We start from the raw sequence: 24,190 nt of genomic DNA, 5'->3' as shown, positions 1-24,190 counted from the left end.
ATTTTTATCCCAGTATCAGAGCAGGGATAAGGTTCCTAGATGGGCCAGGGTAATGAAGGGCCCATTCAGTCTGCTCTGAGATGCTTTGTATGATTATGTTTTCCCACCTCCCCAAATACTAGCTCTGCCTTTATGTTTGAGGGGCTTGATGTCACTATAATTTGCATTTTAGCTTACTTACCAACCACCTCTTCAAACCCAGCCAAGAAAACTAAATTCGCAAGTGAATTAATTGATCTAATTATATTAATTCACTTCACAATTTAATTTCATATAAGGATTTCAAACCATACTCCTTCCAAATAGGGCTAACTGTAGTTTCTATTAGAAGAGCTAAAAAAATCTTAGTTTCTACTTACAAATTAGGGGGAGGAAGAAGGGAATATTACTTAAATGTCTACTATGGGCACTCATGTAGTGACACTTTATATATTTATTTTTTAAATAGACTTCTATTGATTTCAGAGAGAGAGGGAAAGGAAGAGAGATAAAAACATCAATGATGAGAGAGAATCAATGATCAGCTGCCTCCTGCACGCCCCCTATTGGGGATCAAGCCTGGAACCCGGGTATGTGCCCTTGACTGGAATCAAACCCAGGACATTTCAGTCTGCAGGCCAACACTCTATCCACTGAGCCAAACTGGCTAGGGCTGTAGTGGCACTTTAAATATTATGCACAAAAGTACTTGTGTCTGGCCTATTCCACTGATACTGTCAATCATCTCTCAATGCCACCTACTTGCTTGCCAGAAGTTATATCTAATAACCGAAAAGTTTGCTATTGTCCCCTTATGCTTTCTTTGAAAAAGACCAAAAATTCTACCTCAAACTGGGATGGGTGGGAAGGGAACTTGAAGGCAGCCACAACCCTCTGGTTGCTCTTTCTTGAAACACTGTGTAGCATGAGTAAATCTGCAAGCCTTGTTTGCCAAGCAAGTATCTTCAGTATCACTCCTTACTTTTCATTCTTTTTGAATAATATTGTATATCTCTTAGCAACGCCTTGGCAATAGCTTAATATCCTTTACAACATGTTTCAGTAAGAATTATTCAATATTTTCCCAAAGAATCAAATCTTATAAAGAGCAACATACTTTAAGTAAGCAAGGTTTTAAAAAGTGATACTGCAGAGCCTCATTGCTCTAAAGCAGCGGTTCTCAACCTGTTGGTCGTGACCCCTTTGGTGGTCGAATGACCCTTTCACAGGGGTCGCCTAAGACCATCCTGCATATCATATATTTACATTACGATTCATAACAGTAGCAACATTACAGTTATGAAGTAGCAACAAAAATAATTTTATGGTTGGGTCACAACATGAGGAACTGTATTTAAAGGACCAGAAAGTTGAGAACCACTGCGTGTCTGATAAGGCATTACTGCTCAGGTAGCCCACCTCTAATGTAATTAAAGTTGTTTCATTTGTATCTATTTTATAAATTGAGATTCTGAGGAAGATGTGACCAAAAAGAAAAAAAAAACCTGATGTATCCTATATAATAAAAGCCTAATATGCTAAGTGTCCAGTCATCTGTTCAACCAATCAAAGTATAATATGCTAATGATATGCTAAGGCCACTCAACCACTCACTATGATGTGCACTGACTACCAGGGGACAGACACTCTGACTGGTAGGTTAGCTTGCTGCTGGGGTCCATCCAAACGGGACTAAGCGAGATCGACATGCTCTGGAGCCCTCCTACGGTCCCTCCCCCCTGGCCAACCTCCTGCGTCCTCGGCCTGGTCTGCACCCTCTCACAATCTGGGACCCTCAGGGGATGTCAGAGAGCCAGTTTCAGCCTGATCCCATGGGCCAGACCAAGGGACCCCACTGGTGCACGAATTCATGCACTGGGCCTCTAATAAATATATATATATATATATATATATATATATATATATATATATATATATATATATTTCCCCATCCATTTAGGTAATCAATGTATATTTTTAATGGAATTTTCCATTTTGATGTTTCTCTGCCATACACTAAAGTATAACATGACACAAGCCCAAATAGGCACTTCTCCTCCAACATCAAGCTGTCTTTCCCAGGCCATCGGCTAACCATCGGTTAACTTTAATAAAGCTCATCAACCACCTACAGAAATAGTATACACTTTAAAAGAATTTATAGGTCCTAAAATTAATTCTTCAAAGTCCAGATCATTGTTGACATAAGAATTGTGGGGGACTTATGAATAGCAATGGGTGAATAACTATTTTTACCATAGTTACTCACGTGTCGGTATAGAGACCTGGCCAATACATGGCCTTTGGTCTAGTTTGCCTATATTAGTGTGGTGTGTGTGAAGTTGTGACATTTAATAGATCCAAAAGAAGGAGAGTTGTGCTAACTCTAGACAACTATCAATGCCTATTATCCTAGGGTAGAATAAATGCTTGAACTGAAGGTAACACTGAAGACACTGCCTTAAGCAGGTGAATAATATACAAATGTTCCATGATATGAAATGTGAGTTACAGACTATATTATAGTTTAGCCTGCTTGGGCTGCCATAACAAAATAACAGATTGGGTGGCTGAAACAACAGTTTCTCAGAGTTTTGGAGGCCAGAAATCCATGAACAAGGTGCCAAGTGAACACACAGAAAGAGAGAGAGCACTTTTGTGTTTCTGCCTCTTTTTATAATGACACCAATGCCATCAGATTAGGGCCCTACCCATATGACCTCACTTAAGCCTAATCCAATATAATAAAGAAGGCATATGCTAATTGACTGCCACGCCCTCAAAGATGGCAGTGCCCACAGCCACAAGATGGTGGCTCACAGTCCTCTTAGTTGCCTCCAGAGTCCTCCAGTCCCCTCAGCCCTCCAGCCACCCAGGGCCGGCCCGCGGTGCAGGCAAGCCTCGGATGGTGGCTGCCCAGCCACCTAGGACTGCCTGAGGTTCAGGTAACCAGGGCAGGCCGAGGCTTGTGCTGCCAGCAGTGGCAGCAGCAGAGTTGTGATGGGGCATCGCCTTTCCCTGATTGTCTGGTTGCCTCCTGCCCCTGAGGGCTCCCGGACTGTGAGAGGGGGCAGGCCGGGCTGAGGGACGCCCCCTCCAGTGCATGAATTTTTATGCGCCAGGCCTCTAGTTACTTTATAAAGTCCCCATACCAAATACCAACACCTTTGAGATTAAGGATTCAAAATATGAATTTGAGGAACATAATTCAGTCCATCACAAAGAATAATACTGAGACTTACCACTTCATTAACCTTATCCATGGACACTGAGTCTAGAGACAAGACTCAAAATATAAGCAGAATTGTGAAGTGACAAAAGGAACATCTCCTTGCTTAAAATCTCTCCTTCACACTGCTGTTATGATACTGACCACTTGTCCCTCCTTCCTCCCTTAAAATTCACAACATCTGTGTTATCCTTTTGTTTCAGGAAAGGAAGAAAGGACTAAAATAGAAAATAAAAACTTTCTCCAAAAAATCATTTAAATGAATGCTTACAACTAGAGAATGGAAAGGTGGCTCACCAGCTTTTCTCTTCAGGGTTCTACAATTAAAAGATTCTACTATACATTACTTCATCAAATTCGCCAGTTGTCATTTTAGGAAGGTACAGAATCTGGTCTTGAAAATATGAGAACCATGTTTGCATGTTTCAGGAGTTCAGGAAGCATTGTAGTAAATTCTTATGTAGGTAAGAGGGAAGATTCTTCTAGAGCACTCCTAAATGGGGGGCCTAAGGAATATTCTGGATGCTTAACAAGAATATGACTTAGAGCAACTCAGAATTCCAAACCAAAATAACCACTGGGGACAGCTGAGTAGCAAAAGTGACCATCTCCAAAAATGAGGACCTAGTATGTGCTCAATACATGTATGCTAAATTGAACTGAATCTTGGACTCACTGTGCCTGCACCCTTGGTTTAGATACTTCATGGCATTTACCAGTACTTACAGTTGATTGCTTGTCTGTTATAATCTAACAATGCATATGTTAATTAGTTTGTCTACATGCCTTGCATATCTCAAACATAAGAACATATATAAAAAATCAGGAGCAATTTTTTTTTGATGGCAGTGTACAGTTAGTTATCCTAGGCACTGCTGTCTTCATTTTCCCTTTGAGGGGTGAGGAAGAAAAAGAAAGCCTTGCCTTTCTATGACACATTTACATTACTGAGGATTTTTCATTACTTCTCACAGATTGTTATAAACACAATTTCAAAACACAGAGGGGTACCAAATCATGGAACCCTTATTTCACCACCCCTTGTCTGAGAGATGTAGGAGTGCGGGGTGAAAAGGATCTATCATTCACAGCTTCAAGCCATTGCCATATATTTGGAACTCGAGGTGACCCAGAACAAAACTAACCACCAAAGGCTTTCTTTATGATTCCTCTTTTTCTCTATTTAAGCCAACAGACAAAGCCCTGCATACCAATTCCCCAGCTGCTCCCGGTGCCAAAGCAATTTCAACACCAAAATCCACGTGGCCCTGGAGAATAAGAAACAGCACATGCATTTGTGGCTGTTTGATTAAAGCTCAAGTACTGCATCTTAGAAAGCTCCTGCCCTTTAGAAAGCTCCAAGTCCCTTAGGCCATATGTGCCTTTGATTGCCTACTCCAAAAAGCCTGAGATTGCCTCTTCTGCCTCATCAAAGGCTGGAGGAAAGGGGTGAGGAATTTTAACCCCAGTTGTATTAACATACCACCACAAACACTTCAGGAGACCTGGACATGTGACCTTTGCTTAGGCAGATAATTTTAGTGGAATGCATGTACATCTTGGTTGTTGAGACATTTATAAACATATATTAAACTATATGATAAGCCTTTTCCTTATGTCAGGGATATGCTATTTGCAGTATGAATAACAAAAGTAGAACTTCAAAATGACAGGGTTGTCTGATATTTCAACAGGAACTTTTCAGTTAGTAGTCTTTGTATTTTAGAGCAGCTTTTATTTATTTATTTATTTTTTAGTTTACAGAAAAATTGCCTGGAATGTACAGAGTTCCTATACACCCTCTCAACCCTCCCCCTACCCCATCCCACACAGTTTCCCCTATTATGAACATCTTGCATTAGTATGGTATATTTGTTACAGCTAAAGAACCAATATTAATACATTATTATACTAAAGAACATAGAATTCACTCTTTGTTGTCATTCATTCTATCAGTTTTGACAAATGTAGAAGGACATGTTTTCACTGTTATAGCATCATACCTAAAGTTTCACTGCCCTAAACATACCCTGTGTACCACTTATTAATCCCTCCCGCTCCTTCAACACCTGGTAAGTACTGATTTTTTTCAGTCTCCAGAGTTTTGACTTTTTCCAAATGTCTTAGCTGAAAAAAAGGTATGCAGCCTTTTCAAATTGGCTTCTTTCACTTAGCAATATGCATTTATGGTTGCTCCATGTCTTCATGGCATAATAATTCATTTATTTTTATTGCTAAATATTACATCATTTATAAATGTGCCACAATTTATCCATTCACCTACTGAAGGACATCTTGGTTGCTTCCAAGTTTTTGCATTTAAAAACAAAGATGCTATAAACATCTGTGTGCAGGTTTTTGTGTGTATGTAAGTGGCTGTACTATTTTTCATTTCTACCAGCATTCACTGTTGTCAGTGTTTTGGATTTTAGGCATTTTAATACATCTGTAGCAGTTATCTTGTCATTTTCATTTATAATTCACTGGTGACATATGATATGGAGTATCTTTTCATATGCTTAATTTTTATCTGTATATCTTCCTTGGTGAGGTATCTATGCAGATCTTTTGACCACTTTTTAATTGGGTTGTTGTTTTCATTGTTGGGTTTTAAGAGTTCTGTGTATATTTTATATAATAATCATTTATCAGATATGTATTTAGCAAAGATTTTCTCTCAATCTGTGACTTTTCTTTCTATTCTCTTAACAGTGTCTTTAGCAGAGCAGATTTTAATTTTAATGAAGTCCAAATTTTGAATTTTTTTCTTCACTGGACTGCTTTTAATATCATATCTAGAAAAGTCATCAATAAATCTAAGGTCACCTAGATATTCTATTTTATCTTCTAGAAGTTTTAGATTTTACATTTAATTCTATGATCCATTTTAGCTATTTTTTGTGAAAAATGTAAAGTCTGTGTCTAGTCTAATATTTTGCAAGTAGATGTCCAGTTGTTCCAACACCATTTATTGAAAAGACAACCCTTTCTCTATTGGATTTTCTTTGTTTTTCATTTATTCCTTTGTCAAAGATCAGTTTACTATATTTGTGTAGGTCTATTTCTGGTCTATTTTTGCCCCATTGGTTTATTTGTCTATTGACCATTACCACACTTTGCTACTGTAGCTTTATAGTAAGTTTTGAAGTTGAGTAGTGTCAGTCCAAATTTTTTTCCCTTTCTGTATTGTGATGGCTATTTGGGGTCTTTTGCCTTTCCATATAAATTTTAGAATCAGTTTTTCAATATTTACATCATAACTTGCTGAGATTTTGGTTGGGATTGCCTGAAATCTATAAATCAACTTGGAAACACCTAACATCTTGATAAGACTGAGTCTTTCTTAGTTTTGGAGTTTTCCACATTTAGATCTTATACGTATTTTGTTAGATTTACAGAAAATTATTTCATTTTGGCATAAATGTAAGGTATCATGTTTTAATTTCAAATTCCAATTGTTCACTGCTGGTATACAAGAAAGCAATTGACTTTTGTATTAACCTTGTATGCAACAACCTTATGACAATTGTTTATTAGTTCCAGGGTTATTTCTTTAAGAATTTTCTAGAAAGACAATAATGTCATCTGTAAATAACAGGTTTATTTCTTCATTCCCAACACATATACCTTATATTTCCTTTTCTTATCTTATAGAAGTATGTAGGCCTTCCAGTATACTGTTGAATGGAACTGGTAAGCAGGGATGTCCTTGTCTTGCTCCAGATCATAGCAGGAAAGCATATAACTTATCACCATTAATTATAATGTTAGTTGTATGTTTTTTGCAGAGGTTTTTTATCAAGATGAGAGAGTTCTCTGTTTGTAGTTCGCTGATAGTTTTATCATTAAAGAATGTAGAATTTGTCAAATGTTTTTTGTACACTTATAAATATGACCACATGATTTTCCTTTTCTAACCTATTGATGTGATGGATGATATTGTCAGCAACAATTTTGAAACCTAATATTTTACAATAGTACTAGAGGCCAGGTGCACAAATTTGTACACGGGTGGGGTCTAGCCACCTGACCCGATGGGGGCACATAGGGCTGGGCAGGGCTAGCGGACGAGGGGACATGGGAGGTTGGCTGGCCGGCCAGCTCTGCCCCTGATTGGGGTGGGAGGGCGGATAGGGAATGAGGCCAGTGGGGGCGGGGGGTACAGGCAGTTGGCCAGCTGCTCTGCCTCCAACCAGGCTGGGGGGGCTGATCAGGGGTGGGGCCAGCCAAAGGGAGGGGCCACGGGCAGTTGGGGGGCTGATTGGGGCCCCAATCAGGCCGGTTGTTGCCCACGGCGGTGCGCATCATGGTGACCAGTCATTCTGGTCATTCGGTCATTCCTATCACTTGGCTTTTATATATATATAGATAATGTTGATGAAATCATAGTATATCTTTAGTTGTATCAGGTAGCCATTAATCAGGGTTGCAAAAAATATTTAGTAACATGACAAAATGTTAACATAATAAAAATTGAAAGAGTAGGGTACAATACCGTGGTGTGTATAAAATACACAAACACAATTCTCTATATGTTATACCCACACATCACCAACAAAAAATTTATAAAATAGAAAAACATGGCACTTAATAGACTGTGAAGAGAACACTTGTTTATAGTAAAAGAAATGAAGCAAGAAAAAATTTAGTTATATGTTTTTTGCAGATGTTCTTTATCAAGATGTTCAGTATCAGCTGGGAATGTGAGTGCTGGGTGACATATTTTGCCAATTTGTGAATTTCCATGAGTAACCATGAAAGCACGATGAGTACTGATGTTATTTTATTTTATTTTATTTACTTTTTATTTTTAAAAAGTATTTTTATTTTATATTTTTCATTATTGATTAAGGTATTACATATGTGTCCTTATCACTCCATTACACTTCTCCCCCACTCATACCCTCACCTCCCTGGTGTCTGTGTCCATTGATTAGGCTTATATGCATGCATACAAGTCCTTTGGTTGATCTCTCCCCATTAACCCCACCCTCCCCTGCCTTACCTCTGCGGTTTGACGGTCTGATCCATGCTTCTCTGTCTCTGGATCTGTTTTTGTTCATCATTTTATGTTGCTCATTATATTCCAAAAATGAATGAGATCATGTGATGTTTATCTTTCTCTGTCTTATTTTGCTTAGCATAATGCTCTCCAGTTCCATCCATGCTGTTGCAAATGGTAAGAATTCCTTAGTTTTTTACCGCAGTGAAGTATTCCATTGTGCAGATGTAGCACCGTTTTTTAATCCACTAATCTACTGATGGGCACTTAGGCTGTTTCCAAATCTTAGCTATGGTGAATTATGCTGCTATGAACATAGGGGTGCATATATTCTTTCTGATAGGTGTTTCTAGTTTCTTGGGATATATTCCTAGAAGTGGGATGACTGGGTCAAATGGCAGTTCCATTTTTACTTTTTTGAGGAAACTCCATATTGTCTTCCACAGTGGCTGCACCAGTCTGCATTCCCACCAGCAGTGCAGAAGGGTTCCTTTTTCTATGCATCCTCACCAGAACTTGTCATTTGTTGATTTGTTGATGATAGCCATTCTGACAGGTGTGAGATGGTACCGCATTGTCGTTTTGATTTGCATCTCTCGGATGATTAGTGACTTTGAGCATGTTTTCACATGTCTCTTGGCCTTTCTTATGTCTTCTTTTGAAAAGTATCTATTTAGGTCTGTTGCCCATTTTTAAAAAAAAATGTATTTTATTGATTTTTTACAGAAAGGAAGGGAGAGGGATAGAGAGTCAGAAACATCGATGAGAGAGAAACATCGATCAGCTGCTTCCTACACACTCCTCACTGGGTATGTGCCTGCAACCAAGGCACATGCCCCTAACCAGAATCGAACTTGGGACCCTTGAGTCCGCAGGCCAACGCTCTATCCACTGAGCCAAGCCAGCCTCGGCCTGTTGCCCATTTTTTAATTGGGTTGTTTATCTTCCTTTTGTTAAGTTGTATGAGTTCCCTGTAAATGTTGGCGATTAAGCCCTTATCAGTGATAACATTGGCAAATATGTTCTCCCATGAAGTGGGCTTTCTTGTTGTTTTGTTAATGGTTTCTTTTGCTGTGCAGAAGCTTTTTATTTTGATGAAGTCCAATTTGTTTATTTTCTCTTTAGCTTCCATTGCCCTAGGAGCTGTATTGGTGAAGAAATTACTTTGGCATATGTCTGAGATTTTGCTGCCTTTGGATTCCTCTAGTATTTTTAGGGTTTCCCGTCTTATGTTTAAGTCCCTTATCCATTTTGAATTTATTTTTGTGGATGGTGTAAGGTGGTGGTCTAGTTTCACTTTTATGCATGTATCTGTCCAATTTTCCCAACACCATTTATTGAAGAGACTGTCTTGACTCCATTGTATGTTCTTTCCTCCTTTGTCAAATATTAATTGTCAAATTGAGCATAGTGGTTTGGGTCGATTTCTGGGTTCTCAATTCTATTTCATTGATCCATATGTCTGTTCTTGTGCCAGTACCAGGCAGTTCTGAGAACAGTGGCTTTGTAATACAGCTTGATATCTGGCATTGAGATCCCACCTACTTTGTTCTTTCTCAGGATTTCTGCAGCCATTCGGGGTCATTTTTTAATTCCAGATGAATTTTTGCAGAGTTCGGTCTAGGTCTGTGAAATATGCCATTGTTATTTTAATGGGGAGTGCAGTGAATCTATAGATTGCTTTCGGTAGTATGGACATTTTGATGATGTTGATTCTACCAATCCATAAACAAGGTATGTTCTTCCATCTGTTTATATCTTCCTCTATATCTTTTTACAGTGGCCTGTAGTTTTCTGAGTACAGGTCTTTTATCTCCTTAGTTAAGTTTATTCCTAGGTATCTTAATGGTTTTGTTGTGATGGTAAATGGGTTTTTTTTTTTTTAGTCTCTCTTTCTGTAAGTTCACTGTTGGTGTATAGAAATGCCATAGATTTCTTGTCGTTAATTTTGTATCCTGCTACATTGTGGAATTCATTTATTAAGTCTAATAATTTTTGATGGAGTCTTTAGGGTTTTCTATGTACAGTTTTATGTCTTCTTTTCCAATTTGGATACCTTTTATTTCTTCTTGTTGTCTAATTGCTATGGCTAGCACTTCTAGAACTATGTCGACCAGGAGTGGTGAAAGTGGGCATCCCTGTCTCTTTCCTGTTTTTAGGTGAAATGGTTTTAGTTTTGCCCATCGAGCATGATGTTGGCTGTAGGTTTGTCATGTAAGGCTTTTATTATGGTGAGGCATGATCCCTCTATTCCCATTTTGTTGAGGGTTTTTATCAAGAAAGGGTGTTGGATTTTGTCAAATGCTTTTTCTGCATCAATTGTTATGACTATGTGATTTCTATCTCTCAATTTGTTTATGTGATGTATCACATTTATTGATATGCGGATATTGTACCATCCTTGCATCCCCAGGATAAATCCTACTTGGTCATGGTGTATCATCTTTATAATGTAATGCTGGATCCGATTTGCTAGAATTTTGTTGAGGATTTTGGCATCTATGTTCATGAGGGATATTGGCCTGTAATTCTCTTTCATTGTGTTGTCTCTATCTGGTTTTGGTAATAGGGTAATGCTGACTTCATAGAATGAGCTTGGAAGTGTGCCTTCCTCTTGAATTTTTTGGAATAGTCTGAGGAGTATAGGTTTTAGTTCTTCCTTGAATGTTTGGTAAAACTCCCTTGTGTAGCCATCTGGCCCCGGGCTTTTGTTTGCTGGGAGCTTTTTGATGACTGCTTCAATTTCTTCCATAGTTATTGGCCTATTGAGATTTTTAGAGTCTTCCTCATTAAGTTTTGGAAGGTTGTATTTTTCTAGGAATATGTCCATTTCCTCCAGGTTGTCTAGTTATGAGTATTGATTTTAGCATTACAAATAAATTTTCACAACTAGAGGAATTTGTAAATATGGAACCCATAAATAATATGTATCAACTTTATATATTCTTATTTATATACACATATAAATAATGATGTTGCAAATTGTATAAAATGGGAAAATATATATTTATAGTAAGTCTATTACAGGCAATTGTAATTTGTATTCTTTTTACTTTTCTGTAGTTTTGCAAATTTTCTTTTTTTATGTAAAAAGATATTCATTGCAAAGTCAAATAAAATGGAGATAAATTTTCCAAACCTAAATGTTATTAAAGAATGGCTAATTATGGCACTCTCCTAATATAAAATACTATGCATTTTTTAAAGATTACAGTAGTCCCTTTATTTGCTAGGATAAATTTCAAGAGTCCAGTGGATGCCTGAAATCACAAATAGTATCAAATCCTATACAGGCATACTGTGGAGATATTGTTGGTTTTGCTGCAGACTATTGCAATAAAAAGAATATCACAACAGAGCTAGTCACACATATTTTTTTGTTTCCCAGTGTGTATAAAAGGTATGCTTATACTATAACCCAGTCTATTAAGTGTACAATGGCATTATATCTAAAAAACAATGTACATACCTTAATTAAAAATACTTTATTGCTAAAAAAAAATGTTAACCATCATCTGAGCCTTTAGTGATTAGTAATTTTTTTTTCTGGTGGAGGGTCTTCCCTCAATGTTCATGGCTGCTGACTGACCAGGGTGGTGGCTGCTGAAGGTTGGGGTGTCTGTGGCAATTTCTTAAAATAAGACAATGAAGTTTGCAGCATGGATTGACTCTTCCTTTCATGAACAATTTCTCTGTAGCATATGATGCTGTTTGATGCCATTTTACCCACAGTAGAACTTCCTTCAAAAGTGGAGCCATACCTCCCAAACCCTGCTGCTGCTTTATCAACTAAGTTAATGTAATATTCTGTATCCTGTGTTGTCATTTCAACAACCTTAGCCACATATTCACCAGGTGTAGATTCCATCTCAAGAAACTGATTTATTTGCTTATTCATAAGAATTAATTCCTCATCTGGTAAAGTTTTACCAGGAAATTGCAGCAATTCAGTCAGTCTTCAGGATCCACTTCTTTTTTTTTTAATTAAATCTTTATTGTTCAGATTATTACATTTGTTCCTCTTTTTTCCCCCCATAACTCCCCTCCCCCCAGTTCCCACCCCACCCTCCACCCTCACTCCCCACCCACTGTCCCCATTCATAGGTGCACGATTTTTGTCCAGTCTCTTCCCGCCTCCCCCCCACCCCTTTCCCCCCCAAGAATAGTCAGTCCATTCCCTTTCTATATCCCTGATTCTATTATAATCACCAGTTCATTCTGTTCATCAGATTATTTATTCACTTGATTCTTAGATTCACTTGTTGATAGATGCATATTTGTTGTTCATAATTTGTATCTTTACCTTTTTCTTCTTCTTCCTCTTCTTAAAGGATACCTTTCAGCATTTCATATAATACTGGTTTGGTGGTGATGAACTCCTTTAGCTTTTCCTTATCTGTGAAGCTCTTTATCTGACCTTCAATTCTGAATGATAGCTTTGCTGGATAAAGTAATCTTGGTTTTAGGTTCTTGTTATTCATCACTTTGAATATTTCTTGCCACTCCCTTTTGGCCTGCAAAGTTTCTGTTGAGAAATCAGCTGACAGTCGTATGGGTACTCCCTTGTAGGTAACTGACTTTCTTTCTCTTGCTGCTTTTAAGATTCTCTCTTTGTCTTTTGCTCTTGGCATTTTAATTATGATGTGTCTTGGTGTGGTCCTCTTTGGATTCCTTTTGTTTGGGGTTCTATGCGCTTCCTGTACTTGTAAGTCTATTTCTTTCACCAGGTAGGGGAAATTTTCTGTCATTATTTCTTCAAATAGGTTTTCAATATCTTGCTCTCTCTCTCATCTTCTGGAACCCTTATAATTCGGATGTTGGTACGCTTGAAGTTGTCCCAGAGGCTCCTTACACTGTCTTCGTATTTTCGGATTCTTTTTTCATTTTGCTTTTCCGGTTGGGTGTTTTTTGCTTCTTCGCATTTCAAATCTTTGACTTGATTCTCGCGCTCCTCTGGTCTGCTGTTGGGAGTCTGTATAATATTCTTTATTTCAGTCAGTGTATGCTTAATTTCTAGTTGGTCCTTTATCACAACATCGAGGGTCTCATTTGATTTCTTGAGGATCTCACTATATTTATCAGCGGTCTCACCAGTCTTTTCGAGGGCCTTACTAAATTTATCGGTGGCTTCTAGACAGTTCTTGAGAGACCTTAAGAGTGTGGTTTTGAACTCTATATCCAGCATTTTGCTTTCCTCCATTTCTGTCATTTGTGCCCTGTTTCTTTGTCTCCACATTTTTTATGCTTTCTTGGTGCACCCCCTAGTGGTCTTTGTGCACAGTCTTTTTGTAGTTAAGCCTTGATTGTTGTAAGTAACACTGGGGGGATTTGACCTCCAGGCCAACTGGCTGTGAGAATCCAGGATCCATTTCTAATTCTAGTTTTCTTGATATATCTACCACAGCTGCAATTATTCCCTCCACTGAAGTCTTGAACCCCTCAAAGTCATCCAAGAGGGTTAGAATCAACTTCTTACAAACTCCTGTTAATGTTATTTTGACTTCTTTCCATAAATCATTAATGATCTTAATGACATCTAGAATGGTGAATCCCTTCCAGAGGTTTTCAGTTGACTTTTCACAGATCCATCAGAGGAATCACTATCTATGGCAGTTGTAGCTTTATGAAATGTATTTCTTAAATAATAAGATTTAAAAGTCAAAATTAGGCCGAAACCGGTTTGGCTCAGTGGATAGAGCGTCAGCCTGCGGACTGAGAGGTCCCGGGTTCGATTCCGGTCGGGGGCATGTGCCTGGGTTGCGGGCACATCCCCAGTGGGAGATGTGCAGGAGGCGGCTGATCGATGTTTCTCTCTCATCGATGTTTCTAACTCTCTCTATCTCTCTCCCTTCCTCTCTGTGAAGAATCAATAAAATATATTTTTAAAAAAAAAGTCAAAATTAGTCCTTAAATCACAAGCTGAAGAATGGATGTGGGGGTAGCAGGCATGAAAATAACATTAATCTCATTGTATATCTCCAGCAGAGCTCTTGGGTGGCCAGGTGCATTGTCAGTGAGAAGTAATATTTTGAAAGGAATCTTTTTTTCTGAGCAGTTCTCAACAGGGGGGAGAGGGCTTAAAATATTCAGTAAACCATGTTGTAAACAGATGTCCTCCAGGCTTTGTTGTTCCATTTACATAGCAGAGGCAGAGTAGATTTAGCATCACCCTTAAGGGCCCTAAGATTTTTGAAATTGTAAATGAGCATTGGCTTCAATTTAAAGTCACCAGCTACCTTAGTACTTAACAAGACAGTCAGCCTATCTTTTGAAGCTCTGTTGCCAGGTATTGATTTCTCCTCTCTAGCTATCAAAGTACTTTTTCCAAAATAAGGTTTTGTATACATTGAGAATCTGTTATTTAGTGTAGCCACCTTCATTAATTATCTTAGTTAGGTCTTTTGGATAAGTTGCTGCAGCCTATATATCAGCACTTTCTGCTTCACCTTGCACTTTTATGTTATGGAGACAGCTCTTTCCTTAAACCTCAGGAACCAACTTCTACTGGCTTCAAACTTTTCATCTGCAGATTCCTTGCCTCTTTCAGCCTTCATACATTTGAAGAGAGTTAGAGCCTTGCTCTGGATTAGGCTTTGATTTAAGGAATCTTCTATTCAGACTACTAAAACTTTCTCCATATCAACAATAAAGCTGTTTTTCCTTTTTTTTAAAAAAATCATTTGTATGTTCACCAGAATAGCACTTTTAGTTTCCTTCAAACACTTTTCCTTTGCACTCATAACTTAGCTATTTGGGTTTTTTGTTTATTTTTAATTTATCTTTATTGTTGAAAGGATTATAGATGTCCCCTTTGTTTGTCTGTCTTTTTCCATTCAGCCCCTCTATTCTGCACCCACCCCTCCCAGGCCTCACCACTCTATTGTCTGTGTCCATGGGCTATGCATATAAGTTCCCCAGTTAATCATTCCTCACCCACCCCCTCTTTCCCTTTGAAAGTCATCAGTCTGTTCCATGCTTCTATGTCTCTGGGTCTATTTTGTTCATCAGTTTATTTTGTTCATTAGATTCCACATATGAGTGAGATAATGTGATACTTACCTTTTTCTGGCTGGCTTACAGCTGCAACAAAATTGAGAAAGAACAAAGTTAAATAAATCACAATACCAGATATCAAGTTATACTACAAAGCCACTGTACTCAAAACAGTCTGGTACTGGCACAAGAACAGGCATATACATCAATGAAACAGAACAAAGAACCCAGAAATAGATCCAAGCCATTATGCTCAATTAATATTTGACAAAGGAGAAAAGTAAATCCAATAAGGGGTTAATTTCCAAAACATATAAGGAACTCATACAACTTAACAAAAGAAAGACAAACAATCCAATAAAAAAAAAAAGAGCAAAGAACCTAAATAGACACCTCTCCAAATTGGACATACAGAAGGCCAAGAGACTTATGAAAAAAATGCTCAAAGTCACTAATCATCCAAGATGCAGATTAAAATACAAAGAGATATCACCTCATACCTGTCAGAATGGCTACTATCAATAAATAAACAAATGACAAGTGCTGGTGAGGAAGTGGAGAAAAGAGAATCCTCGTACACTGCTTATGGGAGTGCAGACTGGTGTAGCCATTATGGAAAACAGTATGGAGTTTCCCGAAAAAAATTAAAAATGGAACTCCCATTTGAGCCAGTGATCCCACTTTTGGAATATATCCTAAGAAACCAGAAACACCAATCAGAAAGGATATATGCACCCCTATGTTCATAGCAGCACAATTTACAATTGCTAAGATTTGGAAACAGCCAAAGTGCCCATCAGCAGATGAGTGGATAAAAAAACAACAACAACCTGTGGGACATTTATACTATGGAATACCACATGGTGATTTTTTTTAAAGAACTATTACCATTTGCAATAGCATGGATAGGCCTGGAGAGTATTATGCTAAGCAAAATTGGCTATTTGGAACAAGAGGCCTAGCTTTCAGCCTATCTTGGCTTTCAACATGCCTTCCTCACTAAGGTTAATCATTTCTAGCTTTTTATTTAAAGTGAGATACATGTGACTCTTCCTTTCACTTGAACACTTAGAGGTCATTGCACAGTTATTAATTTGCCTCATTTCAATATTGTTACGTCTCATTGAGTAGGGAACTTGAGGAGATGGAGATGGAGAGAGAGCTGGGAATAGCTGATTGGTGGAGCAGTCAAAACACACACAAAATTGGTTAAGTTCACCATGTTAAATGGGCATGGTTTGTGGCACCCCAAAACAAATACAATAGTAATATCAAAAATTACTGATCACAGATCACCATAATAAATGTACTAATAATTAAAAAGTTTGAAATATTGTGAGAATTACCAAAATGTGACAGAGACATGGAATGAGCAAATACTGTTGGGAAAATGGCACTGATAGACTTGCTTAATGCAGAATTGCCACAAACTTTTAATTTGTAATAAATAAATAAATAAATAAATAAATAAATAAATGCAATATCTGCCAAGTGCAAGGTATGCCTGTATATACTGTATTTTTTTTGCTATATATGCATACATTTGATGGCTACTCTTTGGGATATCCAAATTGCCAGCATCACTACTTTTGTCCTTTGGTGCCATTATTAAATAAAATAAAGGTTCCGTGAATACAGCCACTGGAATACAGTGACAATTGATCTGATCACCAAGACAGCTACTAAGTGACCAGTGGGAGAAGTGCATATACAGTGTGGATACACTGGACTAAGGAATTATTTATGTCCTAGATGGAATGCAACTGGTGACACAATATTTCATCATACTACTCAGAATAGTGCATAATATAAACCTGACAAATTATTTATTTCTGGAATTTTCACTTAATATTTTTGGACTATAACTGAAAATGTGGAAAGGAAAACCACAGATAAGGGGGAATACTGTATATTTAAGAAGAAATTTTGGTAATACAGAAAATGCTTATGCTATATTGTTAATCAAAAATGTACAATATCAAACTGTACTAGTATCCTGGTATACACTGGGTTCTCAATTCGATCAAGAAATATCTGCCATGACATAGATCAAATGTCAACAGAATTTCTTTCTAGGTGTTGGGGTAGAATTATGAGCAATTGTTATTCTTTTCCCTATACACTGCTGCATTTTCTAAACCCTTCGAATGAATAACACATAGCCCTCTTAAAAATAGAAAAGAATTTACTGGGTCTAATAACTAATCAAAATCTCAGAGGTCTAGGCTATTTTTTTAGTGTAAGATGCCTATAAATTCTAAATTGCTTTCCAGGAAAGATATGCAGGTTTGGGTACATTTTAGGTTTAATAAACTGCTTTTCCAATATTTTCATAATGAACATGGAGTGATTTTATAATAAACCAAAAATAATTTAAAAAGATAATTGTACTGGGAAATATTACTAAAATGTTAACAGTATGCAGACAGGACTTTGAAATTGAATTAATTCATGCAACCATTTCAAGGTAACATAAATTGGGAGACTAGCTTATCTGTATCTCTATTCCCATGGAAGTAAAAAATATGTGAGCATAGGTCAGGCCCAAAGAGTAGGGAAGGTTGCAGCATGTTAACATTCCTTACAAGTAAATACATTGATTTTGAAAGTATGTGTACCTTTTATTGAATACACTGTATATCTGGGTCTGCCAAAAAGCCTCGTTTAAGGCTATTAAATTGTAAAACACATCAAAGAAATACAGCTTCCAAACAGATGTGCAAACTTTTGTTAAGACAAAACTCTTCTTTAACCCAGGAGTACAGTATTTTAGACTGGATTTTGTTTGATAGTATAATTTTCTCATTAAGATTTCTTTGATTATAGCATAGAACTTTTCTTCAGAGTCCCCACATAGACTCAAACAGAGAATAAAGGATATGAGTTGATTCAGAACCTCTTGGGCTTTTAAAATCTGACAACAAGGAGCAAATAACAATCTATGTGGCCTCTCTGGCATTAGTAGGGCATATGCTATAAAAACATTTCAAAAACAATTTTTAAGGTGTAAAAAAGATGGAAAATCAAATTATTAAATGAAATAACATCAACATGTTAGTCTTGTACTGTTGGCACCTGTCAAACATTCTGACAATATGCCTTTAGAGTAGCTGTCTAGTGTTCTCTTACCTCCAGTGTAATCTTTTGTTTATAAGAAGTGTGATTATTGATATGTTGGTAAAAAACAAACAAACAAAAAACACATTTCATTTGGGGATGTGGTGGAGTATGTAATAAAACAAAATCAACCACTGAAGCCAATTAATAAAAATACAGTACCAAATATTTTCAGCCATTTGGTAGTTGTCTTTGCTGCCAGAATCACAACTTGGGATACCCTGGTGAGGGTGTGGAGTGGACACTGGGCAGTGAGACTGGCCAGTCCAAGGAAAGCCCAAATCCTGAGACTGTGCCGATTTCCTGGACTATGGCACAGCACAATAATTATAGAACAGAATCCTGATAAGAGGCTGAAACACTGTGGGAGCCTAGCAACAAACAACAAGCAGAGGTTAAAGCCTGCAGCATGGGGAGTATCCAGTGGTAGGCAAGATTTCCTAACAAAGGAGTAGTTCAGCTTCAGATGAATGCGGCAGTAGGCAGAGGCCCAACTAGGCAGGTGGTGGCATAGCACAATATGGCAGAATACAAGCAGTCAGTCCTCACCAAACCCATGGGAAGCCTGATAACTCTCTGTCCCTAGCCAAGCCACAAATTCCTTGGAAGAGAAGTAGTTCCTGGAGAAGAGAAAATGTAATATTCTTTATTGACAATCACAACCTTTTCCAATGATTTTATGATTCTTTAACCCTTAAAAGCACAATGAGGCCTGCCTCATTTGAAAGGCTAGTTTTTGAAAGGCTAGTTGGAGGATATCTGAGTTTCTGAGAGGTATAAAGAATGGCATTCATTTTAGGCTTTCATGTATACAGCATGCTCACCAGCAGTCTTTCTTTAGTATACCACAAAACACCAAAAAAGCCCACATCATCTGTTATATTCTACCTGAAATCTTGATTCCAAGATCCTTGATAACAATCTTAATCATCTTTAAATCCACAGTATGTCCAATGTCCAGTCCATGAGTATTTGTGGAAAGAAGGAATACATGAATGAGTAACCCAGATAGCAACAGAAATTCTGCTTGGTGACATTATGAGAACATTGTTATTTATATTATACTCTTATGTACTTATATATAAATTGCACATTTATCTCCATAATATCATCAGCCCAAACTTCTTAAATTCTGAGTTGGAAAATAACCTGAGGAAATTCCAGCTAATCCAACTAAATTGTTTCCCAAGTTCTTCCTTCTATTTTACACACATTGATAACTAATCAGCTTGAGCCAACCTTGTGCCCAGCAGTTTGTCAAGGCTGATGTGAGTCATCAGTTTCCTTCTAGAAAAAAATATGACTGAATTTTCTTTTCACCTGCACAGCATAGAATTTCCTACCTGAAACAAGTGACTGAAAGCCAAGTCAGTGTAATGGGGACCAATGAATCATTTCTCAAAGTCTAGCATTATCAGAAGGTGCACAGACTGGACTGAACATTTGGAGACCTACGATCTAGCACCAACTCTGTCCCTAAATAGCACTCTGACCTTAGAAAAGTCACTTCCCCTCTCTGTGCCATCACTTACCGAACCTGAAATGGATAGGTAGAGCCAGGAGCCCCATAAAGTCCCTTTAAGCTTTTAAGGTTGTATAAGGTACATAAGGGCAGGGATCCAGAGGCTAGCAACTCATGGACACTCAGTGAAACTTTCTAAATGGAGGAATAAAGGACATCCAAATACAAACTATAGACAATATCTCTCCACAAAGTAGATAGGGCCTTAGTGAAAGAAAGACAAAAGAGTCTGAACATGTTAAAAACTGAAACACAAGCCCTTGTAGTTGAAAGGCATTTCTATGGGGACTCAAGTGCTGTCTGTCAAAATTCAGTGACACAACCACTACACATGAAAAATAGCTCCCTGACTAAAAGGTGTAATGAATTAAGAGCATTCTTCCCTAAAGCATATGGGATGAGCTTCTGCCACATGATTAGAATAAATGCATCTTGTGTAAAATTAGGCACTTTTGTTGGTAATATCTAGCTAACATTTTCATATCTGAAGGCATTATATCGTTCATAAGAGTAATATTTTATTTAATCCTATTAAATGTCCTCTCAGATGCCTCTATTCCAATGGAATATTTCAATCCATTTTCAGAATGTTGTATAGTCTACATTTTTCTATAATCTAAACCATTTATTCAAACTTTCCTTTTCCTCCTCCAAACAACAATTCATAGTCAACAATGAGCATTTTGAGTAATTTCATCATTAAAATATTATAGCTACAATTCACAGAATATTTACCTCACACCATATATGATTCTGAACATTTTTAGATACATCATTTTATTTAATGCTCACAATGACCCTTTGGATTAGTTATCACTAGCACCATTTTACAGATGAGTAAATGAAACTCAGAAAGGTTAAAGAACTGGCACAAGGTAGTCATCGCTCACATGCAACAAATCTGGGACATAGGTGCCAGCCTCACTGATTGCAAAGTCCAAGTTCTTAACAATTATGTCATACTGTTCAATAACCCATTGGTGTTGGGCTATTTTTCTTTTAATAAGAATTCACTGAAGACTAAGTGCTGGACACTGTGCTACATGTGGTAATAAAATAATGAACAAGACAGAGCCAGTCTCTCCCTCACACTGCTTATAGTGGAGAAGATGAAACAAACAGTAGCAGTGTGATGAATGCTGTGATGGTGAATGAAAAGGATGTAGGAGATCACAGAGAAAACATGTTTTAAATGGAAACAACACCAAAACTCACCCTTTGGTAGGATAAACCTGCCTCAAGTTTGTATGTACAGGGACTGAGTTAATGAATTAAATTTGTCACACACACACAAGTGGATTTTCTTAAGCCATAATTTTCATTGGATAATGAACATTTCCCTGCTGCTCAGGATGACCCTGACCCTGTCTTCTTGCTAGACAGTTCCTGCAGCCTACAATTAATGAAACAGAGGCTTTAGCCAGTATTTTCCCTCTTTGAAAAACCTAGTAACTTAATCTATAGAACACTTGTGAAATATGCATGTAAACCTGAACACAATTATTCTCTAAATTATCAAAATTTCATAAAATATTAGCAAAGTCATGGGAATGTTTTAAAAGACAAGGGTAATATCAATGATTATCTTTGGTAATATCTGCAGAATCCAATATAATGATAAAAGTCCCTTTCTGATTTCATTTAGAGGTTTGAAATGCCCACTTCCAGTTATATATGATATATGCAGGTATTTGGCTACTTGGTTCATGAACCTGAAGAGGCAAAACCTATTTTGGAATCTTAATTAAAAACTATAATAATAGCTGTAGTTCCTGAATACACAATGCATGTCAGGCATTGTGCAATGTGCTTCATAAGTATGATCTTATTTAATCCTCACACTTAAGAATGACCACTCCCTTTTCACAGATGAAAAACTGAAGCTTAGAGAGAGAAAATACCATACCTAGATAAAATTCTGAGCTCAAGAAGTCAGAATATAGAACCCAGAGTCTTAACCCTTTCTTCCTCACTGATTCTACACTTTGCAGGGCTATCACCACCATTTATTTAAATGAGGCTGAAAATCCCTAAGAAAATATAAAATTTCTCTCAAGAAGAAAATAAAAAATCAGAGGAAAAGTATTGGGAAATACTGTCACAACCATCTCTCTCCCTGGATCTTCCTTACTGAATGAGCTTCTTCATACTAACATTGCTTATGGATGCTTGTGAGGAATCAAATACAATGCTTTGTATTTATGAGAGCCTGCTTTTGAGGGAGGGAATAAAGTGCATAGTTTTTATCTGATTCACAAAGGAGTCTGTGACATAAAGAGGAAATATTCTTTTTAAGTGAATGTTTGAATCTTTTCTAGAAGTCTGGAGAATTCTTGTCACATATACAGCATATATGTCTTCTCTTTTTCCATCACAACCACCACTCTGGTCTAACTCCAAAGGCACTCCCTTACCCCACAGCCCTTGGACAGCCCTTTTCCTGACTTTTGTCCTGCCTACTTCCCTGCCAAAATTTGCTGATAATTCCCAGGGACAGGCTCTGTCTGTGGTAATCAAAGGGAGGGTGGAAAGTGACTGAATTCACAATTCTCCAGCCCCACGTGGCATGCCAGCTGCAGTCTGTGCAGACCTATTACAGCAAAAGCTGTGTTATCTGGCACTTCCCCAACAGGAAAGAACTGGAAACCAGCATTTCTGCAATGCCCTAATACACATCTTCAATCTAGTAGCTGAAATTGATGGCATTGAAATTCAACTACAGTGACATAACACTTTGAAAGAGGCCTGATCAAAATGCAAAGCTAAAAGTTATCTCTGATGACTTGAGCTAAGTAGCATAAACCCAGCAAGCAGAATAAAATCTATTTCTCAGATTTTATGCAGATTGAGATAAAACAAAGGACTGGGAACTAAAAAAACTAGAGGTAGGCAGTTGCAAAACCTTGAAAAGCATGCCTTCACAGTGATTGTGATGACTATATAGAAATGTGGAAATATGTACCACAAATAACGTTAAGTGAGAAAACAGGATATTCAATCATTATGGTCACCACCGTAAAAAGGTGTATGTATATGAAAAAGAATAGAAAAAAGATATAAGTAAAAAGTTCTCAATTTGATGGTGCTGGGACTCAAATGATGTTTTTCCTTTTTCAAATTTATATATCATTACTGTAGTGTGTTTAATATTTAAGGGAGTAAAGAGGGCACTATCCCCTAGTAAAATAAAATAATAAAATAGAAGTATTAAAAGTGGATGGTAAAGTCATCAAGCTCAGAGAGGTGGTTTACAGGAAAGTACAGCTAAACTTGCTTCTAAATCATTATGCTGACTGCATCTAGAGACTAAATCTATTTTCTTCTTTCCAAAGCTGCAGCATTTAAAATATTGAAAGCACAGAATTAAAAAGAGAAAAAAATCACAGAGTTCTTGAGAAATTGAATCCAGTTAAAAATATTTATGGGGCTCAAACTATACACTTAGCTCTGTAGAATTACTGAGAAATAGATGTAAATGTTGAATATTCACTAGCTTATGGCCCCTCAAATCCCCTGGACCCATCTTGGGGATCTCCCTGCCTGCTACATCCTTTCAGATTCCCCTCCAGTGCAATGCTGGTTTTGCTTTCCTATCTCTGCCTCTTCAAATATGCTTATACTCGAGTATCTACCTGCCATTTGCAACATGAGGATCCTTTGGTAATTCCAATAGCAATGAGTAGGATTTTTAAAAATTTAGTGACGACCATATCCCCACACTCATTCTCCTATTTATTAGCCTTCCAGGTCAGTGCTGGGCACAGTGGAAATAGAAACTGGCAGGTTTAGGTCAGGTTCAATACCCATGTCCTCTTTATTTCCCACTAGGCTCTATTTGTGCAATGTATATGACCAAAGGTTAATGGTTGCCTGGACTTGATTATGGTCAAGTCTCTTCATAGGCATGAGGAATGTATCTCAGACTACAATCTACTCAGGGATTCATGTAATCTATTCACATAAAATTATGACAAGTTAACTTTTATGCTTTATTTTAACAGATTCCAGTGTATATACCAAGTGATAAATTTAGAGCAACATTTCAAAAAACGTTTTATCTATCCTTGATGGATATCATTCCAACCATTACTAAAACAATTATTCTTGAATCTTATTTGAAATTTATTTTTTTATCTCTGAGCCTCAGTTACCTCACCTCTAAAATTAGAATGTTGTAACCTGCCCCTTGAATAATGCAGGGTTTATGGGCACCAACCTCTGCTCAGTAAAATATTTGCATATAACATTTGACTCCAGAAAAAGATTACTACTAATAACTTCTTGCTGACCAGAAGCCTTACCGATAACATGAATAGTCGATTAACACATACTTTGTATTTTATATATT

Source organism: Myotis myotis, unplaced genomic scaffold (assembly GCF_014108235.1).
Source record: "Myotis myotis isolate mMyoMyo1 unplaced genomic scaffold, mMyoMyo1.p scaffold_m19_p_4, whole genome shotgun sequence".
Classification (NCBI taxonomy): Eukaryota; Metazoa; Chordata; class Mammalia; order Chiroptera; family Vespertilionidae; genus Myotis; species Myotis myotis.
This window is presented reverse-complemented; position numbering follows the sequence as displayed.